Genomic DNA, 15889 nt, shown 5'->3' with positions numbered 1-15889 from the left:
TGTGCTAGTTTGCACTTTTCAGATAGAAGTGGATTTCAAACCGGACCACTGTCATATGAGGCTCGAGTTGGTCCAGACACCATCTGGTGCAGACAAATCGACCAGCTTCTTGACACTGGAAAACCCTTCATCTTCAACCAGCAGCCGGATTTGATACCTGACACCATTGAGCAGATGACACTCAACACGTCAGTACCTACACCGACACGAATGCCTGACAACATCCAGAGCAAAGCAACCAACTGTTCCTGAACCAGAATCAGAACTACATGTAGTACCAGAACGGTCTAGCTACAAGAGGCACTACCCCCCCCAAGAAATGCTAACCACCTGATAGGTTGGATCTCTAAACCCCCATACTTATAAGATCCCAAGAGGCTTGGGTAGCCACATTATCCATCATATTTGTGCTACATGCATTAAGAGTTATTGTTCAAGCTGTTAGACTTGTAGTTTTAGAGTTATAGTGGATGTTCAGACAAAGAAGAAAAAAAGGAACAAACAATCCAAGTAATTTTAAAGTCCATTCAGTCTCAAAAGAAAGCTTTATTATCAACAAATATCAAACTGTCTTGCCTTGCCAAGGCTATTGAACAACAAAAAAACTCATGTATTACATCTAAACTGTCAAATGAGACAATGGAACCGGAAAGTTGGACTCTTTAAGTATGAACGTTTATGGACTTTGTTTCAGTTGCATTTTTAAGTAGGAACGATGTAATATACTCCCGTACTTGATGCTACAAGTATTGTTTACTCGCTGCACATAGTCATAAATAGTGCCCTCAAGTGTTACCGTGTGTTCCAGAGCATGGCGAATAAATCAAGTGAGCTCATTCCAAATCTGCATAACTGAACCCACTCACAAATGAATTTGCTTTCCCTTATTCCCTGAAGTGAACCAGCCTTAAAGAGGTAAGGAAAGAAAATCTTCTTTCCCAAATTACTGTATAACCTTTAAACAAGAGGTGACAAGACCATCTTCCAAAATTGATATGAAAAAAATGGAACAGTTTTCCCATTTATGACTGAAAAAATTTCCCAAAAATGGACTTCTGCGAGTCCCTTTTTTGCCGATTTCGAAAACACTCATAATGTATTAATGATATGCATTGACCCCAAAATGTCACGTGGAGATACGGCTGTAACCATGGTGCATCTTCACACACAAGTCTTGTAGTAGAAAATACAGTGTTTGTGCGCGGTTCCTGTCCACTACGTTGATTGTTCCATACGTCAAATTTAAGCGCATTATTGTGTTTTTGTCAAAACATACCCCGGTCTTGTGCAGTTCAGACAGGAGTTTGGTACACTGAGATTTGGTTTTGAGGTTTCCATGCAATAACGCATAGAATCGATCGTTCCTGGACAATGCATTATGGGTAGATTTTAAACCTTCCTGGTTGTCACAGATAAGTAATATGCCAAGGATTTTTGGAGGACTGCTTCGACAAATAATCAGTGTCTGTGTAACGGGGAAAAATGGCACACTTCAAATAAGAAAAATATAAAGAAGATACTCGAAGAAAATATTACACTTGTGGAATTCGCTACAAAAATTTACATTCAAAGGGATCAAAAAGGAGGAGTCACAAGAAATCTAAAATACTAGGGATGTGGAAGCTGAAACTTGGTTTCAACAACAAAATCTTTTATTTCTAAAAAAAATAAAAAAAAAGGAAAAGTAACTAGAGAGCTAAAAAAACCAGGACTGTGTAGGACGTCCAACCAAAAATCAGATTTAAAAACTCAGCCAAAGACTTGAAAATCCAGCCAAAAGAATTCCACAATTAAAACTTAAAATGTACATGTAGAAAAATATGACCAAGCCCAAAATTAACTTAAAACCAAATCCTAGACCGAAGAAAACCACCACAAAACCCAAGTAAGCCTTAACCAAACTAAGAAAAACAAGACCAATCCAAACTAAAAAAGAAACCAACACAGCACTTAAGAAAAGTTACAGATCAATTCAACTCGAGTGTTAACTACCAAGTCCACCGCAGGTCTGAGCTTTCAGGGCAGAACTTGATTGGTATTAAATAGGTGTACTACTACACCGACTACCGACCTGCTTACTGAGTCTTGGGCTCAAAGCATGCCCACAGTGCCTGGTCCAGTTGCATGAGTCAACATCACTGAAGTAAACAATTATGTGGGGGCACAATGCAACTTAAGGATAGGTAGACTAGGGGGTGCTACTCCTATACAGTGCGTTAAATCCACCCCTGCTACATCTGCAAAAGCATTTTGAATTTAGAAAAGTGAGGCATAAGCCGAGCCGACTGCTTTTGTTGTGTTGCAGCTGTTGGTGCATGGTGCTGTGCTGCTGGACCACCGCCAGGTTTGTTTTGGGACTGCTGCAGCAGCCCTACAGTACTGACAGGTTCCATTCATTGACAAGTAAATTACAATTTTTTCATAGGAATTTAATCCACTCACTTTCATGAGAAGAATCTGATGACAATACGTGTTTATCTCTTTTTCTTCAACACATTGAAAATCGTAGACTTGACAAACAAGCATGCGCGTGGGTTGCTGTCTTTTTCTAGAAGCTTTACATGTATACACATTATAGGGTAGCCCATGATTCAGGTCTGAGTACTCCTATACTGACTGTGTTTAATACTCCGTGACAGACGAATAGTCTGTTGCCAATGCACCTGAACATGTGTGTACTCTCACATGTATGCCATGCAAGTTACGTTCCACTCCACCCTCAACATCTCATTCTCCCTCATTTGGGAAAAAATCTCACAATTATTTTGACCAGTTAAGAGTACAATGTTTAGGTTTGTTTTTAGATATTAATGTGTAATATTGTGCATTTTCGCCACATCATCGGAACTCCTTCTTTTAATGCATTGCCACAACGATGCCAGTTTACATACACGTACATCTTCATGCATGCTTCATGCATGCCTGTTGTGCCTTTCCTTGTACCTGCATGTTTCAGAAATCGGCCCAGTTGAGTTTTGCAATTTGGGTTCCCCCATGCATCAGTGTTGATTTCCGTTCCATATACATGTACATGTAGCAAAAACAACAAAACTGACTCCCCTCAAAAAATTGAACTACAGGCTAGCCACAACTCCAAATTGTGTCTGGCCATGACCCTGCATGAGTATATTTCAGGTCATACCTTTGGCCTCGGCCATCTGTTTTCCACTTTGATGGGTCCCCACTGACTGCCTACCAATTCAATGCAATCTTGAAAAGGATATTGGCTGTCTGTGGGAAAGACGACTTACACTATTGGGCTCACTCATTTAGCATTGGGGCCGCCACAACGGCCTACAACTTGGGTGTTTCACTCACTGATATTCAAAGGATGGGCCGTTGGCAGTCCGACACAGTTTTCACCTACATTCGCCTGTGCCTGTGGTCAACATCCCCAATGCTTAATTTAAAAGACTGTTCGTGCCCCGAGCTTGACCCCCTTTAATATTCTTAGCATCATTTATCAGCCTTCACAGGGCCCATGTGGATCATTGGGGATTCAATAATTCATTGGGCAGCAAGACCCCTCGAGGTTTCTAGTTCAGTACTTTGACATGGCAAGAGTGGCGTCAGTATATGTGACCTTCCAGATTTATTTATGATATACAAGGTCCTCCATCCTCCATAATCGTGGTTCATTAATTAAGGTACTAATGATTTGGGTCAAGTTGATTTCTTCTCCATACAACAGAGAGTCGTTCTTCTTATGCATGTCTGTCAAGATCTTTACCCCCAAGCATTTTTGCTCTGGTCCGAAATCTTGCCCAGGGCATTTTACTTTGGGGCTAACCCCCAGGAGGCTATGGACAGGCAGAGGAGAGCTGTCAACAGGTGGGCGCGCTCTCGTTGCCAATGGCTTGGTGCCATTTCGGTAAGGCACGACCAATTTCACAGGACGTTTTTCAACCTGTATAGGCCTGATGGCATCCATTTATCTCCGGAAGGGAATGCAATTTTCAGAGGGAACCTTTGCACTGCCATTAGGCAGTTTTTACTGCCTACCTCGGGGTAATTGGTTTATGCTTGGGGGTGTTTTCTTCCTTAGGCGGCACCTTGCGTGTGTGGCATTTTCATTAAAGTGGATAAAACACCCCCATACATGTAGCTTATGAATGATTTGTTATTCTTGACAGTATGAAATCTTAAATAATACGTAGACGAGAGTAAGTTCATTGTGATGCATGATGTAAGTTACTCCATGGAGTAGCTATGGTGTATAATGGTGGCTGTAAACCATGTCTCCCCTTGAGTAGTGCAACAGGGGAGGATAAACCACTCTTTCTTCTGTAAGTGCAAACGAAGAAAGAATGGTGTAGGTAAACTCATTTTGCTGACTTTTCATACCTGTAAATTATAATTATTACAGCTTGGTGAAGTTTTTTGAGTGTTCTGGCACTGTCCTAACAAATTGTCGCTTCGGCCTATCATAAGGTCATTGAGCTGTGGTGCTCCAAGTCAAATGGTGCTTGACGCTGTTAGTGCTCTTTGGCCTTAGTGGAAGCCCAAACAGTGAACAATGATAAACATGGTATTCCAGGTCAAATGGTGCTTGGAACTATGGGCACTTTGAGCCTTTGTGGGTGCTCAAAGAATTCATATAGAATGGACGCTCTGAGTCAAATGGTGCTTAGAGATATGTTTCTGGGCCTTTGTGGGTGCCCAAAGAATGGATATTGATATAATGTGTCGCATGCAAAATTTTGGTGCCCGACACATCATTATGATGAATAAATTCCTTCTGGCTTAGGTGTACACACACACCAGCATTTTTTTTATTGTGTGTTTCATCTTGTCTGCTTATAAGGTGAACGTATTTCACGGGTTAGCACGGAATTTTTGCTTGTGGGCATGTGTACATCCTGTATCTAAGGATTCTGTGCTTAAAATGTTAGCACAGAAATTTTCTGCCAGTGTGGTTAGCGCAGAATGGAGATTGTAAGTGCGGAAGTCTGCGGTAAGCAGTGCCATGAAATTGGGCCCTAACTTTCTCATTTTTCACTTCAAAGTTGCATGTATGCCATTGAAAATTGAAAAATACTGTATAAAGTCTTGTTAAGAATTGAAATTGGAATTTCCTCAAGTCCAAGTTGCATGTTTGAAAGCAGTAATCACCTTTATTGTCGAAGATTATCTTCATGGACTATCAGTCAGAGTTGTAATGACTCACTAAAGTAGTGTTGAACCATTTTAATGTGATGAGTTGAGTTATTGGGTAAAGAAGTCAAGTTGAGTCACAGCCTGTAGTTGAATCAGTTTGAGTCAAGTGTTCAGTTTGAGTCAATTTAAATCAAATAATTGAACACAATACATGTGCATGAAATGTGACCTGTCTCACAACATGAGGTGAAAGTCAGAATTTTCACAAATAGACCTACATGTACAACATAATGACGTAATGCATTTTTCACCGCGGTGCATTGTGGGTGAAAGGTGGGGATGTTGCAGGAACGCGTCAACGAGACATGTTATGTGTAACGTATACTATGTGGCGTGTGTGTCGAGCTGACACGAAAAAAATAACAAATTCCTGATTATTGTCTGAAATGGTCCATGTGAACTGCTGTGTTCCATTGTGTTTATCAAGCATTCAACGAATGCCAGAGCTGCATGGGACTTCCACGGGACCGCAAAAGGCGACAGATTTCCGTGAGAAATAAGCCCATCAAAGTGAAGTCCAAGTGGATGCAGTCTACATTTTGTAGGCAAAGACAAAACTTGCGATGTACCGGATCCAACGATTTTCCCGTGGACAAGTGAGTGGGAGGGGGTTGTTTCCTGGCAAAATGAACAACGAAGAAGCTGCCTTTCTCTTCAGGCATGATTTGAGAACTTCAGATGTGAAATTTCTCCTCATGATTTTGCTGGTACAACACAGAACTACCTAACTTGTCATGGAAATCTTTGCCTCTTTTTCCATTTCATCTGTGAACGCAGATGAACTTAACTTAGCAAGGTTAGCATGCCAGCCCAAGCATGCATAGGGCCTACTCTACCTACATACCCTCGGGCATGTCGGGAGACAAGCCCGCCTTTGTACTGGTCCTAGTTGTTCGCCGCCGCTTGCATATTGAACTCGAACTTGAAGCTTGTTTTGGCTGCGAGATTGGCAGTGGTTTTAGGTTTGTAGTCGCAGGAAAGCTTCTTCGTTGTTCATTTTGCCGGGAAACAACCCCCTGCATTCAGAGGTCCACTTGGACTTGGCTCTGATGGCCTTATTTCTCACGGAACTTATTCAAATCTATCACCTTTTGCGGTCCCGTGGAAGTTTAAAAAAAACGCAGCTCTGGCGTTTGTTGAGTGCTTGATAAAAACAATGGAACACAACAGCTAGCATGGACCATTTCGGACGATAATCAAGAATTTTTAAATTTTTTTGTGTCAGGTTGATACACACGCCATAAAGTATACGTTACACATAACGTGTCGCGTTGACGCGTTCCTGCAACATCCCTACCTTTCACCCTCAATGCACTGCGGTAAACACTGCATTACGTCATTATGTTGTATGTCAATTGAGATATTGGTATTTGTGAAATCAGCTGAAAAGACCTCTCCAGTGGTATGTACATGAACCAATTGGGGTAAAAGTATAAGGTAACAATATGATATTATTCTGGTGGCTTTATGTCTTTGTTTCTGACATTGTTTCAACATTTCTGACCAGGCATGAATAATGCTATCATCAAAATTGATAAGAAAATGATATTTTAAAAATCTGATCCCGTGAATTACTTGGAATGAAATAGGAGACGGGTTACTCTTATCAAATATTACAAAACTCCAAAACAAACCTTCATTTCAATATTTGGCTTTGAACCATCTGAATAGGAAAGATCGGATCTTACTCTTCATGAAAATAAAAGGGTGCCAGTGATTGCCATCCAGTGGAGGTGGCAAAATTCAATCAGTGGCAAAACAAAAAGGAATTGCACTATTCAAATCTGATTTTATTATGTAAATGTAGTGTCTATGTATTTGTGTTTTTGAACCAAGGCAATCAGAGCATAAATTTAGCTGGCATTCCACCTAGAGTCTAACCTACATGTAATAAGAAATTACCAAGACCATTGATGAAACCTCCAGTTCCAGATTAGCGTTACATGCTACAGAACCACAGGGGGGTTCATAACATGGTGCATGTTTGTTGTATTTGAGTAGTGCCAACAGAAGTTGACTGCCGGGAAACAGGGTATCTGTCTAAGAAATCATATTTGTGGCATGATGAAAATACAATAAATCAGTACTGTGAGTCATTGCATTTTTGCTAAGTTGTTTTCTTTATTGAGACTCGAGTCTTATTAGCCTTCACTCGAGTCCAGTCTTCTGATGAGGTCCTTGAGTCTAGTGGAGCCATTTGCTCTCAGTGACTCAAGTCAGAACAGTTTTCATTAACATGTAAATCATCATTGGTAAATCTTTTGATTTTAAGTGACAAAGTTGATGTGGGGCAAAGTGTTAATGGAGCAAAGCAGGAATGGGGGGCACAGTGTTAAAGGAGCAAAATGGTCCGGGAAGCAATCAGAACGAAATAGAGTCAACTCAGATCTAACGACCTACCATATTGACTAGATGTACATGTACCAACTTGGACCCAGCCATGGTCAACTTGGACTGAGCAATGAAATTTTGGAACGTTGTAAAACAGAGTGTGCAGAAGTTCAAGGCTATTTCACCTTCACTCGGGGACATTTTGCTACACGGTCAATCTCATTTGGATGGACATTAAGCTACAGGTCTACAATCAAATGATTATTTTGAGGCTGCATATACATGTACATGTAGTGTATAGTATGGTATATGTACATGTATGTGCTGTGCACTTGAAGCTGAAATACTTTTGCATGACATTTACCCAATGTATTTTTTCTATTTCTACTGTTTCAGTCCTCGATTGTTGCAGAATATACATTCTGAGTACTCTTTTGCAAAATTTGCACGGGCAAATACCATTTTTCTTTAGCAAACTGGTGGGGCTTTTGTAGAAGAAAATACATGTGCATGCTGACATTCTGCATTTCCTTTCCACATTACAGGAGATCTGAGAACTACACACAACCATCAGGGTCATTACAATGAGCAGTAGGTTGAGTACAAAACCCTCTAGAAGAGACAGGCCACGTTCTAGTGGTAAGTACACAAATGGGAGTAGTGTTCTTGGAATAGAGTACCAAACTGAACCAGGAAGTGCAGTGCAAATTGATGGAGTATGCGCATTTGTTGGTTCTCGCGCTGGTTCTCATGCTGCTGCCTTTTCCACAAATAATTGTGGGCGTGACGTATTAACTTTAATACTCGGTAATGTAAGTTTGTAATCAACTCTAGCTTATATTAATGGCCATGGCCGTCGGTGCCCTCCCATTTGGCTGTGGTGCCTCCCAAAAGTGATCGTGTTTCACCGCCAGGATGGCAGTGCCCTTTTTTCTCTTGGCCATAGTGTCCTACACATGCGTACCAACTGGCCCTGTTCAGCGAGGCACATGGAAAGTGGCATACACATCGTTCCTCGATTGCTCACATTCGACCGGAACGCCGCGCCCGCTGCGCATGTATTCACTTGCACAAATTGCCCCATAATTCTTTGCGCGCTGTCACAGTGGTGAAAACATGTGCGCGAAACTCTATACATTAAACAAAGCTGCTCTAGTTCCTGCTGCGCTACACCCATGCAAAAGAATGCATCATGCAAATGTAGCAACCAGTACCAGTCTGTACTGTACATGTACTGCATGTACTGTACATAAACACTCTTCGCATTGCGAATGCAAAAAGGCTTCAGGGTACAGTCCACTAATTCAAGCCCATTGAAAACAGTATAAAATCAGCACTGTTCAGGGCCCAATAACATGCATGCCAACATCCCTGAGATTTCTGAAACAAATGAAATTCTTGTCAATTTTTTATGGGTTAACCAATCACATTTTTAATTATTCCCACAAAACAAAATCATCCCCCAATAAGTGATTTTTTTCGAAGTCTGATTGCTGCCATTTTTCAACCCTCAATTTTCTTGGGCACTTAGGACCATTTTTCAACCGTAGTTTTTAGCCATTCTGCTCTCATATGAAAGCTCAAAGACCCAGGGAGTTGATCTAGGCAATGATTTGCACAATCTCACCATTTTTGGGGCCAAACAATCTCCTTTTTCAAAAGATACTGCGGGTGCACTTTTAATGCTAATGAGCTGGCCAGAAACTCTCACTTGAATTAGTGGTCTGCACCCTCTAGGCTGGAAAGACATCAATGTTATGTTGCAGCATGGTTGCAGGAGGTTTTCTGCAAGTTAATTCACAGAACTCTGTCTCTTATTTATGTCTGTATTTGCTTCGTTCATGAGAAATTTGAGGTTGCTCTGCTCATTTTAGCGCCCGCTGGTCTTGATTAATCACGCCCGCTTACCAAGCGATAACCTACATGTATACCATTACCAGATTACTGCATAAGGTCCTACACGGACATTGTTGGCCAGTTTGCCGTCGTGATTGCTGTCGTGATTGTGTGAATTTTCATAATTTTCTTGTGTATTGCCGTACATGTATGTAGAAATTTTGACAGATGTTTATCACTTTTTGAGATACTTTTGGAAGTTTCCTCCCCACTGATGCCATTCAATCAGCACAAATTGCCCCCACACAAAAAATGTTCTGACCTACTGACCATATACTGAGGCATATCGCATGCACAGCACAACTACATGTAGGCCTATCACATGTATGTTTTTGGCCTAATAAAATACTGCATGTATGCAGTAGGCCTCACTTAAATCATGAAGGTAGGAAATGAAGCAAATTTACGACATGGCCTGCCCAAATGGGCAAACTAAAAAAAAAACAAAAACAAAATTGTTATGGCCTGCTCCCGAACAAGGATTGCTCTATGCGGCTGCGCGTGTGGTTCTGGTAGGACCAGGAAAAAGGTGTATTTAGACCCTGACACTGCATGATACAACTCTAGCTTTTATATAATATGGCAGATCAAAAGATGTTAATGGCAGACCAAAATTGATGGTGTTATTACATTTTGTCTGAGCGCTTTTTTGGTCTAATACGGTGTGCTCTGTGCGTATCCTACTTTTTTTATACCTGAAACATTTTCATGGGATATAAAAAAAATTGGGATGGCATTAATGCCCTTAACTTTGGTACGCTAATGGCATTAATGCCCTGTTTGGCATTACTGCCGTTTATTTCAGCCTGTCCACCAATGCCAAATGGCAGCCGTGGCCTAATAAAAATGAAATTCGAGGCTTGGTGTTAATGGTAATTAAAAGGTTTGCATGGACAAGCATTGTTTACAAGCACAAAAGTTTATATTTTTTTCCTTTTATCAAGCCTACTGATAACAATTTGAAACTAACCCCAAATTATTTGGTTTTATGAATGTAAATTATCTTGGTAGAAAATATGAGAAACAAACAAAGATTCAGCGGAAAATACAAGAACATTGTACATGTACTGTTACATTGTAGAACAAAATACCATTTACCATTGATTCATATGCTGAATGAATTTTATTTTTTTTAACAAGAGGCCTTACCCTGATGAAAGAAATCTCACTCAAAACAGATGATTTGGGACTTCAATAGTTTACGACTCTACAAGTTTTTATATCCTACATGCTAAGTACATGTAATTGGTCATCACTATGGGCAGCCGTTAGGGCAAAAAAGACAACATGAAAAATAAAAACAAAATTAGATTTAAAACTTAAATAAATAAAATAAAACAAAGAATAATAAAGAATGAGAAATGTGTTTGTGGACAAACACAGCTGCTTTGGCCCTGGTTTTATTGATCTAAAACCTGAAAACCAGTGACAAAATTCTGGACAAAGTACTTGCAAGATTTAATGACAAGTGCACATGAACGATACATCACAAGTCTTGGTTGATATTTAAAATCCATGTCATCTTGATAAATGTAACATGACTTGTCATATAATGGTACATGTACTACCATCAGATGAAATGAATTTCCATCTTGAACCTTTCCCTTTCTAGCCATCTGCAAAGTTTCAACCCAATGGGATTTGTACTTAGCGAGATATAGTGCTTTAAAGAGTGCCCCTTTAATGTCACATCAGGTCTATGTGTACCGGTATCTGGGTCTCAAACCCTTCCCCCTTCAGCTGTACACAAAGTTTTAAGCCAATCGGACATGTACTTTACGAAGTGTAACACTTTAAATAAGGCTCCTTTAATGTCACATGACTTGCCACGTGATGGTGTCAAACTCACATCAGGTCTAAAACATTTCCCTTCAAGCTTTACACGAAGTTTCCACCCAATCGGACATGTAATTCTCGAGATATACATGTAGTGCTTTAAAGAGCATGCCCAGGACATGCCTTGGGGGAGGCCCAAACGGCATGCGCCATCATCTGTTACACATCCAGGACTGCGGAAACGAGCCCGCACAGCCTTGTCGCCCCCGGCGGAGGACGCGAGTCAGCCCGCTCCGATGCTGACTGCGCTTGGGGCTCAGTCCGAGACTCCAACGTTGATGGAGATGGCCCTGTACTTGTATGTACTTGCCCTGTAGTACATACATGTACAGTACATATGTACTGAGCACTCCTGTAATGTACATGTAAGTATGTATGTATAGACAGTGTTCAGACACATACAAATGTACATGTACAGTATGTGGGGAAAATGTAAGAGATGGGAGGGGGGTTCCAAGTGACAGATTAGTATGTTTGTTGGGGGGAAGGGTATCTGTAGGAGGAGGATCATGGGGACAAAGTACAGGTATGTAGAAAGTGGATGAAATGCTGGATAAGGTTGGTGTAATGGTTGGGCTGGATTAGTGGGATGATGGGACAGCCAGAGTAAGAAGTGAAGGGAATGATGGGAAGGGGCGGAGTAAGAGATGGATAGGATGATGGGGAGAGGTGGAGTAGAAAATGAACTGGATGATGGGGGAGGAGTGGAGCAGAAGATGGATAGGATGATGGGGAAGGGGCCAAAGTAAGAGATGGATAGGATGATGGGGAGGGGGTGGAGTAGGAGATGGATAGGATGATGGGGAGGGGTGGAGTAGGAGATGGATAGGATGATGGGTAGGGGGTGGAGTAGGAGATGGATGAGATGATGGGGAGGATATGGAGTTGGAAGTGGATAGGATGATGGGGAGGGGCGGAGTAAGAGATGGATAGGATGATGGAAGGGGGCGGAGTAGGAGATGGATGGGATAATGTGGAGGATGTGGAGTTGGAAGTGGATAGGATAATGGGATTGGATACAAAGTGCAGAACTGTACATGTCCCCAGTACTTCAGAGGGATTTTAATTATGCACTATCTTTCAAACTCACAAATGCACTGCTTGTATAATCATCCATGTCTAGTCTGACTGTACTAGCTGGACCCACTTTCTATAGGTATTCCTCTCTCCTGTAAAGAACTGTGAAGCCTTGTACCTGTATCTCTCTTGGTGGTGATCTTTGTTGATTTACTTTTAAATGACAGGTGCCTTTCAACACACAGTCTGCACACAGCACTGACTACGTTTTTTTTCTCCTACATGTAGAATTGTATTGCTAAGGTCGATAAAATAGCTTGTATATATCTGTATTGCAGTCGTATGTCAACCAATCTTGTGAAAAAGTTTGATGAAGCTTTGTTAGTATTTACTTGTTTGATTTAGTCACCATATTTGTATAACTTAGGTGTCTCTTTCTTCTTATTACAAGAGAGAAATGCAAATTCATAACAAGCAGCTAGCCATGGCGGCTTTGCCATTCTAGTTTTGTCAGCCAGTCCCTGACATGCTATAAATTTAATAGGGTGTTGCAAATGGCATGCGCACTACCGATCCCACTCATTCCGCATGGGGGCAGCTTCAATGGCCTTTGAAATGGGCATTCCCTTCACCGATATACAGCGCATGGGTCGATGGGGTTCGGACGCTCCGGTCACCTACATGTATCTCCGCCCCTTTCCACCGTCAAACTTCAGTGCGTGTTGAGCATTTAAGCTAAGTCCATGTTTTTGGTTTTAGGTCTGGCCCCACACGTGTGAGAGTGTGCCTGGATTGTTGGAGACTCACTGGTTCGATGAGCAGCCAATATTAAACACGGGTGTCCTGTTTCCTGTTAAATGACAGGGAAGGAGTGGAGCACACATACATCAATTACCACAATTATTGGACAACATTGGGGAAGCGTGCATCATCGTCGTACACATTGGGACCAATGATTTAGTGCCGCTCAACTTTTTTGCACTCCAGCAGACGCTGGCCATAATGCTGGCGGAATGCAGGGAGAGGTTTATGAATGCAAATTTGGTCTAGTCATGCATATTGCCGCAGCTCTTTTACTATGGTGCTCAGTCCCAAAATCGATGGAACATGTATGGCGGGCAATGAACCGCTGGGCAGAGTCGCAATGTCACAAGCTGTTGGAGCACCCCCAATTTCAGTGGTCAGCTGGAAATCTTTATCACAGGGACAGGTTGCATCTCTCTCCGGAGGGAAATGCCATTTTACGCCAAAATCTCCATTGTTGCATTTTGTCCTTGCTGTAACTTTCACCTTTGGGGGCAAGGCTTGTTCTTCTGTGGGTCACGTTATACTCGTTTGCAATTTACGGCCCCAGAAGAGGTCGAGCTCCATTATTCCATACTTTCTTCACTCAATTGTTTTGTTCCCGGTTGTACCATGGTTGTAGCTGGTAATCGATCATGGCTTCGCAAATAAAAAACTGGAGAAATTCTTCGGAAAGCGAAAAAGACAAGAACTCAAAGAGAATGCGGATGAAAATGCTGACAGTGGAACTGGTAAGTTGAAGTTTGACAAGTGTGAAGAACGTGATGAACCCAGCTGCAGCGTGGATAGTCATGATAGTACAGGTGTAGTGGGCCAGATAAGGGCACGTGTACTCCTTCTACTTCGTTGCAAAGAGATGTAAAAAATCAGAAACATGCGTCAACTTTTGACGTCAAGTGGAAAATAAATAGGCCTTGGTTATACTGTGTTCGTGGTTCTAGAATTTTTTTGTACATACTGCTTAAAAGTATGACAAGAGGCCCTATGGACGTGAAATATGGAATAAAGTAGGATGTATAAGGCTTCAATTAGAGAGCAGTTATACGCCTGAAATTCATTGAATATCAGTCCTTAAAATGTAGCTTTATACCATTATCTCTAAAAACAACCCCAAACCCAGGAAATAAATGGCGCTGCCGTCGGAACGGTGAAAATGGTGTCCCTGGACCTTGATCATGTTTTGCTGCATTTTTCTCATCCACAGCTCAACTTCATTTTTAGAGCCCACCACTAAAATTGGTCTGGCTAGAACCCTGCTTGTTTGTGTTCCTATCTTTCAGGAGTTTGAGTATAATATCAGTTAATCTGGTGTAATATATCTTATTGAACAATATTGAATACATTGATTACCTCTATTTGTTAGCAATGTATTGGCATACTTAACACACACTGATAAACTTAGTCTGAAGATGGTATTACATGTATAATCGCAACTCTTCTAGTAATAATGTAACTTCAGTGAATTATATCAAGTTTCATATCCAGGTATAATTCTATTACTGTGATATTGGTTGATCTTATGAACATAATTACTGTCCTAAGGACAGATATACTCTCAGTTTGTCTTTGAGCGCTTCTGTAATATAGATATCTTTTGCTCTTTCTGATGCCCAACAACCATGTTTCTTTATGAGTCTATCTGGTATTCCAGACATTGCTGCCTGAAAACTTCAACATTAGGGATGACTTATTTTATTGCTGGAATGAATATTTCCCTAAGTCTAGAGTATGAAATTGGTTTGCCATCTTTTCTTACAACATATCCAGATTTGGTTTTGGATAACGAACAAAACACAAAATAGTCTGTATCTTCTTGAAATCCACACATTTCCAAGTTGTTTTCAAGGATTTTCTTCAAACATGTATTGTTCGTTCTACTGATAAGCACCCATGAGCTCTCTCTGTATTTATCTGTTTTGCTCTTTTCTGTGAAAATGGAATATGAGTATTGTATATTAAACTTGCTGCCGGGTATGGAAAATGTCCCATCGAGGAATGTAGAGAGTGGCAAACTTCTGAGCAAGATGGTTGACAACTGGGTGCACGTTGAAGAGGCGGTTGTTGCAGTCCTCCGGCATGGCGGTGTTATCGTTGAAGTGCAGGGACTGCAGGATGGCAAGGAAGTGATCTCTGGGCATGACGGACGGGAATAGGCTCATCTTCAGTAGTGGGTCGGTGGACCAGAAGCTATGAAGGGTGGGGTGCTTCGCAATGCCCGTCATTATGCAAAGGCCCAGAAAGGCCTTCAGTTCTCTAGTGTTCAGATCAGTCCATGATCGCATGTGCGCCGATGTCGTAGCGGGCCTCTGCACGGCATACTGGTTGGTCTCTTGCACTATCTTGTTGTAGAGAACGTCGTCAAAAAACAGCTCAAAGGCTTCCCTGCAGGTCGAGCTGCGATGCAGGCGGGGATCGACGGCACCACCATTACCCGTGAAGCCGTACTTCAGCGGTGTACTGTCTTCATCTGTCCACCGGAGCGGTGCGGCACTGCTGCTGGTTGACGTGGCGGTCTGTGCACGGGACTGTCTCTTGTGCTTGGCATATACAGCCAAGGGTACATCACTATCAATTTCTGTACTTGACTGTACTTGAGCAGGTGACGGCGGTGATGAAGAAGACGAAGAACCTTCGTCTGAACTGAGATAAAACTCTTTCACTGGAAGAACTGGACTCTCCGGATATAACTTCAGCCATATTGTCTGTGCTCTGATAACACGATACCCAATATGAACACATGTAGCCACTGCCACAGCGATTTTATTCTCAAGCAGCGAGGGCCGTGCCCTGTCAGTCAACGTGGCAAGGGCCAGTAGCGCCCAGGCCGAGTCATTCATGGGGCACAGGA

General features: G+C 41.8%; 1 long non-coding RNA gene across 1 annotated transcript in view; it reads left to right on the top strand.

Moving 5' to 3' along the window:
- Window positions 1-11389, top strand: part of LOC110989743 (uncharacterized) — a 43648-nt gene extending 32259 nt beyond the window's left edge. The window contains exons 3-4 of the long non-coding RNA XR_015424011.1: window positions 8034-8127; window positions 11261-11389. This is a non-coding gene — a long non-coding RNA (uncharacterized LOC110989743). The remainder of the gene's footprint in view (window positions 1-8033; window positions 8128-11260) is intronic.
- Window positions 11390-15889: the final 4500 nt, after the last annotated feature.

The sequence above is a fragment of the Acanthaster planci genome, unplaced genomic scaffold (assembly GCF_054643075.1).
Source record: "Acanthaster planci isolate LZ-2023a unplaced genomic scaffold, COTS_SCS Contig80, whole genome shotgun sequence".
NCBI classification, from domain to species: domain Eukaryota; kingdom Metazoa; phylum Echinodermata; class Asteroidea; order Valvatida; family Acanthasteridae; genus Acanthaster; species Acanthaster planci.
The sequence above is the reverse complement of the archived record's forward strand: the minus strand, read 5'-3'. Positions and strand labels throughout refer to the sequence as shown.